Here is a 9,651-nt window from a genome sequence, read left to right on the forward strand (position 1 = left end):
GGATGAATTGTGTTTTTTAAAAACAAAACTTTGCCAAAAATATTGTGGAAATGAAAAACTAAATGGCAATTTAAAACCTTAAACACAAATGAAAATAAACCACAAATGCGTAATCACAAAATAAAGAGAGTGAGAGAAATAGAGAGAGTGCACCCGAGATTTATAGTGGTTCGGTCACTCGAGGACCTACACCACCCCACCAAGACCTCTTGGTGCTTTCACTATGGATTCCCTTAATGGCGGGGAATCAACCAAATTACAATGGTTCGGCTCCGCCTCGGAAGACGCAACAAAACCGGAGAAAGCTCTGCGTCTCCAACACTCGCTCTTGAGATGGCTACGCATCTCTTCGCACTCGCCAAAAATACAATGTTCTTCAAACAAAGAAAACTAAAAATCCCTTTACAAGGGTTACAAAGGATGGATGTAGATGTACAAATTTAAGCCTAATCGACTTCCTTGGTTAGAGATGAGACAGGAACTAAGAACACTTTTGTTTGTTCTTTAGAATGTTCAAAAGATGGTTTAGAAATGTTTAGATAGTGTATATATAGCCCATTTGAAAATATAAATGTTTGGGGGTAAAACTGAAAAAAAACGGAGTTGAAAAAGTAAACTAGAAAAAGCCCCAACGGCTCTTTTGCCAGGCCGCGGCAGTTGACCGGGCCATAGCAGTCGCTTGCCCTTATCGGGCGCCTTTTTTTATTTTCAAATTCTCTATCGTCGCGGTTGACAGATCCAGTGGCGGTCGTCCGGCAAGGACTACCTGTTCGCTCAAAAAATTCAGCTCAAAACCTTTACGCGGTCGACCGACCCTTTGTGGTCGTCCGCCCCAACCATGCTGGATTGTTTCTGTATGAAACAGCAACACATCCGCGGTCGGCTAGGACAACCTCGGTCAACCGGCCCGATAAGTTTTGAGATGCCTGGAATTCCAGGTTCCATCTCGCGGTCACCCGGTCGACCGGCCCTGTATGAAATTCTTATTTTACTTTAAAAACTTTTGGGACTTTTGGGATTTAATGCTACATTTTCAAATACAATTTCGAATACATTTTATCCTATGTTTAGTGCCTTTGACATCTCTAAAAACAAGGAGAGGAGTACAAACTCTATTGTCTTGAAAAGCACTACAATCTTCTCTTGGTCTTCAAGGCTTCAAGTTCACCAAGCTTCTTGGATCATCCTAGCTTTGGCACTCCAAGTGCATTCCAATTTAGCTTCAATGGCTTGATCCAAGCTTCCTTGATTGCACAGTAATGAGATCTACAACTTAGACAATCAAAAGCACATTAGTGATATAAAATCACTTGTGTATGGAAACGTCAAAACAAGAAGGTAATGCCAAGGATGGAACCATTGGGTTTAGATTTAACCCCTTTTTATGGTGACATTCACAAGAGATTTGTTAATAAGCACATACATTTCTCTCCCCCTATGGCATCAACAAAAAGATGGGGCAAGAGACAATAAGAAGGAAAAATATATGCAATGTGGAAACTCCCCCTAAATCAAGAAAAACATGCACACATATAACTCCCCCTATTTAATTGACAAATATAATAAATGTGGGATTGAAAAAAAATATACAAACTAAGTTTAAATCTCTCCCCTTTTATGAAAATAACTCTTCCTATCAAAGACAAACACTCAAAACAAGAGAGATTTTTTTTTTTATAAAACAAAACCTGCCAAGGTAAGCAAATAATCAAGAATATATTTGAACATTGGGCTTTATATCATTAAATGCAATGGATATTCAAGATTCAGCACAAGCCCTAATACTAAACCAATTTCAAAATGAAATTAAGTTGGGGCTTTGGGAACCCAAGAAATTTTGGTCCCAATGCTATCCCTACTCAATTTTGATGCACATTGGAATTGATAATGCCCATGAAGACTGCAATAATGGCATCGAATTGAGGGGTTAGCTAGGCTAGTTACATTATGATATACACTTCTAGATCTTACACTAGCTTTTCTAAGGATTATGTCTATAATTTTGTCTCCATTCATAAAACCATATAGACACATCATTAGCCTCTCATTTTCATTTTGAAGATGATTTAAATAGTTTGAAAACTCAAATCTTTCATCTTCAAAAGACTTGGATGAACTTGCCATGTTTTGAAAGATCAAAACATGAGTCTCAAGTTCACTCAAGCGACCCTTAAGGGTCTCATTTTCAAACTTTAAATCTCCTTCCATTTTGGCTTGGGTTTGAAACTTAGAAGAAAAGTTTTGATTTAAAGATTCAAGTTCTTTTTTAATATGAGAAAGATTTTTCTTTAAAGCTTTATGTTTTGACATTTGCAAATCCAAGGTTTCACAAACTTCATTATAAGTCATTTCATTATCATTAGAACTTGAACTAGACGATGGATGGGAGCATACCTCATTTTTATCTTCTTCGATGTTGGCCATTAGACATACGGTACGTTAAACATGGGCCGAGATACAGAAGTTTGATTTTTCTTCCTTGGAGCTCTTACTAGATGATGAACTAGTACTATCACTAAGCCCATCCCAATTTGCCACGTGTGCTCTAAACTTCTTCCCATATTTCTTCTTCTTGTTCTTGAGGAGAGGGCATTCCGGCTTTATGTGTCTGGGTTTGCCACATTCATAGCATTTTATTAGGTCCTCCTCCTTCTTCTTTTCCTCCTTTTTCTTCTTATCTTTTCTTCTTTTCTTCTTCTACATCTTCTTAAACTTCTTGAAAGCTTCCAATTCATCGCTATCAAAACTTGAGGAAGAAGATGATGATTTGGTAGTGAAGGCAATGGATTTTCCTTTGTCTTTCTCCTTAAGTTTTGAAGCCTCGGCTTGTTGGTTTTCCCTTCTCTTCATCTTCATTTCATGTGTAATGAGGGATCCAACTAACTCATCTAACTTCACATTGTCAAGAGCTTCAGATTCTTTGATCGCTGTGACCTTGGGGTCCCAACTAAATGGAAGACACCGGAGAAGCCTCGTCACCAATTCTAAATTTGCATAGGTTTTACCTAAACCTTCAAGCTCATTAACAATATTAGTAAAACGAGAATACATTTGGGAAATGGATTCATTTTCGTTCATTTTAAAAGCTTCTAAATCACTAACAAGAAGACTAACATTAGACTTTTTGACTTGTGAAATCCCCTAATGAATGGTTTCAAGGATTGTCCATATATCCTTAGCCGTATTACAAGTAGACACCCGATTGAATTCGTCGAGAGATAGAGAACAAAAGATTGTGTTCACTCCTTTAGCATTCAATGCAACTCTCTTCTTTTGAGCGGCCGACCACTCACTTCTATCACTTGTGGGAGGAATGTATCCATCTTCAATTAACTCCCACATTTCAAAGTCTAAGGATTGTAAAAAGAAATCCATCCGGATTTTCCAATACCCATAATTTGAACCATTAAAGTATGTGGGTCTATAAACGGATTGTCCTTCAACATATCTGGATGGGGTTGCCATTATCATTTTCTCTTCTATTTTTGAATTTTTTTTCAAAAACCTAAATAAGAGCCTTGTGCTTTGATACCAAGTGAAATCCCAGGGGTGATGGCAACCGAAGAGGGGGGTGAATTAGGTTTTAAAAAAAAAACACTTTGCTAAAAAAATTACAGAAATGAAAAACTAAATGGCAAATTAAAACTTTAAACACAAATGCAAATAAACCACAAATGCACAATCACAAAATAAGAGAGTGAAAAAAATACAGAGAGTACACTCGAAATTTATAGTGGTTCAGTCACTCAAGGACCTACTCCACTCCACCAAGACCTCTTGGTGCTTTTACTACGGATTCCCTTAATGGCGGGGAATCAACCAGATTACAATGGTTCGGCTCCGCCTTGCAAGACTCGCCACGAACCGGAGAAAGCTCTGTTTCTCCAACACTCGCTCTTGAGATGGCTACACGTTTCTTCGAACTCGCCAAAAATACCTTTACAAGGGTTACAAAGGATGGATGTAGATGTACAAATTTAAGCCTAATCCACTTCCTTGGTTAAAGATGAGAGAGGCACTAAGAACACTTAGGTTTGATCTTTAGAATGTTCAAATTAATGTTCAAAGATGGTTTAGAATGGTTTAGATAGTGTATATAAAGCCCATTTGAAAATATTACCGTTTGGGGGTAAAACTGTAAAAAACGGAGTTGAAAAAGTCAACAAGAAAAAGCCCCAATGGCACTTTTGCCAGGCCACTACGGTCGACCGGGCCACAGCGGTCGGCCGCCCTTATCGGGAGCCTTTTTTTATTTTCAAATTCTTTATCATCGCGGTCGACCGACCCAATGGCGGTCGTCTGGCGAGGACTACCTGTTCAGTCAAAAAATTTGGCTCAAAACCTTTACGCGGTCGACCGACTCTTGGCGGTCGTCTGCCCAACCATGCGGGATTGTTTCTGTATGAAACAACAACACATCCGCGGTCGGCAGAGACTACCTCGGTCGACCGGCCCCGATAAGTTTCGAGATGTCTGGAATTCCAAGTTCCATCTCGCGCTCGCCCGGCATAGCCTGGTCGACCGACCCTATATGAAATTCCTTTTTTACTCTAAAAACTTTTAGGACTTTTGGGCCATGGACTTTGGGATTTAATCCTACATTTTTAAATACAATTTCAAATAAATTTTATCCTATGTTTAATGCCTTTGACATCTCTAAAAACAAAGAGAGGAGTACAAACTCTATTGACTTGAAAAGCACTACAATCTTCTCTTGGTCTTCAAGGCTTCAAGTCCACCAAGCTTCTTGGACCATCCTAGCTTTGGAACTCCAAGTGCATTCCAATTTAGTTTCAATGCCGTGATCCAAGCTTCCTTGATTGCACACTAATGAGATCTACAACTTAGACAATGAAAAGCACATTAGTGATATAAAATCACTTGTGTATGGAATCATCAAAACAAGAAGGTAATGCCAAGGATGGAACCATTGGGCTTACAAATACCCTCTCATTCTCAACTCAAAACTTGGCTAAAAGCTCCTTGACACCATCTCTAGGGTTTCCTATGTCTAAAAGATGGATGTTTTATAAAGTTTGTAAAATAAGAAACTTTCTATTTTTTCAATCTCCATCCTTCATCAACTAAATCTATGATTCAATACTATAAGCCCAAGGGTTTCCATGTGTTAATCATTCACCTTACCTTCTTGTTTTGATACTAGTAAACTAAATTGATTAGCACTTATGGACTGATGTGTTGCTTTGAGGTGTTGTGTTGTATACGGGATTTTCATGTCATAGTTGCCATTACACAACTCTTCACAACACATGGCTTGTGGATCAAAGAGCAAAGGAACCAAGAGCTTCCACCGACATTGAAGACATCCTCATTTGAAGATGTTCGAATCAAGAAGCTCATCATGAAGATTCCACAAGTTTCCTAAGCAAGTGTCAAGAAGGAGCTTGGAGTTGAACATGCCATGGTGACACCTCATGTACCTCAACATGCATTGAAGATTGGAGGACAAGTCACAAGAGCCAAGACAAGGACAAGATGTTCACCCAAGCTGAAGAAGTCCAAGAAAGTGCAAAGGAGCCAAGACATTCCAAGAAGACTCAAGGTTCTTATTTTTAGAATATACTTGGAGTCCTCTTGATTTTATGATTAAATGCACTTTCAAAAGGTTTTCAAATGGTTTTTATACTTAACATTTTACATCTTTAAAAACCATCAACACACCCAAAAATGTGTTTGAAAACCTTGGACTTAAGCCCAAAGACCATAGCCCAAAAGCCCGTCATCTTTAAAGTTAAAATGGAATTTTTACCAGGGCCGGTCGACCGGGCTAGGCCGGGCGACCGCGGGATGGAACCTATAAATCCAGGCCATCTTGAATTTTATCGGGCCGGTCGACCGGGTTAAGCCGGGCGACCGCAGATATGTGTTTGTTTCAAAACAGAACAATCATACATGGTTTTGACGGACAAACGCCGCGGGTTGGTCAACCGGGATAAGTTTTTGAGCCAAATTTTTTGAGTAAACAGTTAGCCTTCGTCGGGCGACCGCCGTGTGGCCAGTCGATCGCGACGGTAAGAAATTTGAAAATAGAATAAGGCACCCGATAGAGGTGGACGACCGTCGTAGCCCGGTCGACCGCCGCGGTCAAGCAAACTAGCTGTTGGAGCGTTTTCTGCTTGACTTTTTCAAGCGGTTTATTTACAGTTTTACCCCAAATGGTCATATTTTCAAATACACTATATATACATCATTAAAATCTATCTCTATAATCTTTAGAACATTTTGAGAAAGATCAAATCCCATTTCTCCTTGAGCTTCAACATTCTATTTCAAATGCTAAAAACTTCTTTGATCTTCCATTTCTACATGTTATCAAGAGGCACTCCATAGCGCTTTTATTTGTTTATTTCTTTGAGTGAATGTGTGCTTACAAAGTTGTAATCCGCCTATTAAGAGGCATTGAGAGTCTTACATTTAATTTGTTCTTCATGAGAGGGTCTTCTCTTCGGCCCGTAAAGAAAGGTGAAGAAAATGGTCTCTTATTCGGCCCATGAAGAACGGTGAATCAAGTGTGAGGGTTTGATTCCCTTGCCAAGGCTTCGTGCGAGGGGCTTCGCTTTGGCCCTTGAGAATGGAAAAGAAAGGGTTTGTTCCCTTTGGAGATGAAGGAGTCTGGTGTACGGCTTGATCATTTTAGTGGAGATCCCAAGGAGGTAAACTTGGAAGAGTGGAGTAGGTCAAGTTGTGACCAAACCAGTATAAATCTTATGCCTTGTGGACGCTTGCTCTTTTCTCTCTCTCTCTCCCTTGCACGTGTGGTGATTGGTGATTTCTAACCTTACTTTTGTTATGCTTTAATTGAGCATGGGTTAGTAAATGCACTTGTGTTAAATGTTATAAACCCTATTTGCATTATGATATCCATTTGAATAAGGGTTAGTAAATGTGCATGATTAGAAAGTCTAAATCCTAGCTTTTATTGACATAAATATTTGAACAAGGGTTAGACTAATTAGTGATTAATTAGAAGATTAATATTTAATCTTCCTTAATTAAGCCTAAAATTTCCAACTGACCAATTCAGCCCCCTTTTGGATTGTCACACCTGTACTTTAAATACCCTCTCATTCTCATCCCAAAAGTTGGTAAAAAGCTGGTTGACATCATCTCTAGGGTTTCAATACCATAAAAGATAGTCTTTCACCAACTAAATCTAAGATTCAATACCATCTCATCCTAATCTCAATACAGCCATCTCGAGGGTCTCTAATGTCGAAAAGATTGATGTTTTATGAAGTTTCTAAAGTAGGAAACTTTTTTCTGTTTTCAATCTTCATCCTTTATCAACTAAATCTAAGATTCAATACCATCTCATCCTAAAACTCCTTCACACCATCTCGAGGGTTCCCTATGCCTAAAAGATGGATGTTTTAAAAGGTTTCTAAAATAAGAAACTTTATATTTCTTCAATATCCATCATTCATCAACTAAATCTAAGATTCAATATCATCTAATCCAAATCTCATAACTTGGCTAAAAGCACTTTGACACCATCTATAGGGTTTACTAAGTGTAAAAGATTGATGTTTTATAAAGTTTCTAAAATAAGAAACTTTTTATTTTTTCAATCTTCATCCTTCAGCAACTATCTAAGATTTAATACGCTCTCATTCTCAATCAAAACATGGCTAAAAGGCCCATGACATCATCTCTATGGTTTCCTATATCTAAAAGATGGATGTTTTATAAAGTTTCTAAAAAAAGAAACTTCCTATTTTTCAATCTCTATCCTTAATAAACTAAATCTAAGATTCAACACCCTCTCATTCTCATCCCAAAATTAGGCAAAAAGCTGGTTAACATCATCTCTAAGGTTTCGATACGATAAAAGATGGTCCTTCATCAACTAAATCTAAGATTCAATACCATCTCATCCTAATCTCAAAACTTGGCTAAAAGCTCCTTCACACCATCTCTAGGGTCTCCTATGTCTAAAAAATTAATATTTCATAAAGTTTCTAAAATAGGAAACTTTTTATTTTTTCAATCTTCATCATTTATCAACTAAAACTAAAATTCAATACCATCTCATCCCCATCTCAAAACTTGGCTAAAAGCTCCTTAACACAATCTCGAGGGTTTCCTATGTCTTAAAGATTGATGTTTTATAAAGTTTTTAAAATAAGAAACTTTCTATTTTTTCAATCTCTATCTTTCATCAACAAAATCTAAGATTCAATACCATATAATCCAAAACTCAAAACTTGGCTAAAAGCTCTTAGACACCATCTCTAGGGTTTACTAAGTGTAAAAGATTGATGTTTTATAAAGTTTCTAAAATATGAAATTTTTTATTTTTTCAATCTCCATCCTTCAGCAACTAAATATAAGATTTAATACGCTCTCATTCTCAACTCAAAACATCGCTAAAAGCTCCATGACATCATATCTAGGGTTTCATTTGTCTAAAAGATGGATGTTTACTTTTAATTTTTCAATCTTCATCCTTCGTCAACTAAATCTAAGTTTCAATACCCTCTCATTCTCATCCCAAAACATGGCAAAAAACTGGTTGACATCATCTCTAGGGTTTCAATATCATAAAATATGGTCATTCATCAACTAAATCTATGATTCAATACCATCTCAACCTCATCTCAAAATGCAGCTAAATGCTCTGAGACACCATCTCTAGGGTCTCCTATGTCTAAAAGATTGATGTTTTTATAAAGTTTCTAAAATAAGAAACTATCTAGTTTTTCAATCTCCATCCTTTATCAACTAAATCTACGATTTAATACCATTTGATCCTCTTCTCAAAACTTGGCTTAAAGCTCCTTAACATCATCTCTAGGGTTTCCTATGTCCAAAAGATGTATGTTTTATAAAGTTTCTAAAATTAGAAACTTTCTATTTTTTCAATCTCCAGGCTTCATCAACTAAATCTAAGATTCAATACCATCTAATCCTCATCTCAAAACATGGCAAAAAGTTCATTGACAACATCTCTAGGGTATTATTAGGGTAAAAGATTGATGTTTTATAAAGTTTCTAAAATAAGAAACTTTCTATTTTTAAAAACTCCACCCTTCATTAACCAAATCAAAGATTAAATACCATCTCATTCTCAGCTCAAAACTTGGCTAAAAGCCCCTTAACACCTTCTCAAGATTTTCTTGTTTCAAAAAGATGGATGTTTTACAAAGTTTCTACAGTAAAAAAAATTTCTATTTTTTCAGTCACCATCCTTCATCAACTAAATCTAGGATTCAATATCATCTAATCCTCATCTCAAAACATAGCTAAAAGCTCTTTCACCCCATCTCCAGGGTTTACTAAAAGTAAAAGATTGATGTTTTATAAAGTTTTTAAAAGAAAAATATTTTTATTTTTTCAATCTCAATCATTCAGCAACTAAATCTAAGATTCAATACCATCTCATTCTAATATCAAAACATGGCTAAGAGCTCCTTAACACCATCTCTAGGGTTTCCCATGTCTAAAAGAAGGATGTTTTATAAAGTATTAAAATAAGAAACTTTCTATTTTTTCAATCTGCATTTTTTATCAACTAAATCTAAGATTCAATACCCTCTCATTCTCATTCCAAACTTGGCTAAAAGCTGGTTGACATCATCTCTAGGGTTTCATTACCATAAAAGATGGCCCTTGATCAACTGAATCTAAGAT

This window comes from Tasmannia lanceolata, unplaced genomic scaffold, assembly GCF_043159265.1.
Source record: "Tasmannia lanceolata isolate RefF3 unplaced genomic scaffold, GAP_Taslan_0.1 ptg000044l, whole genome shotgun sequence".
Taxonomy (NCBI): Eukaryota; Viridiplantae; Streptophyta; class Magnoliopsida; order Canellales; family Winteraceae; genus Tasmannia; species Tasmannia lanceolata.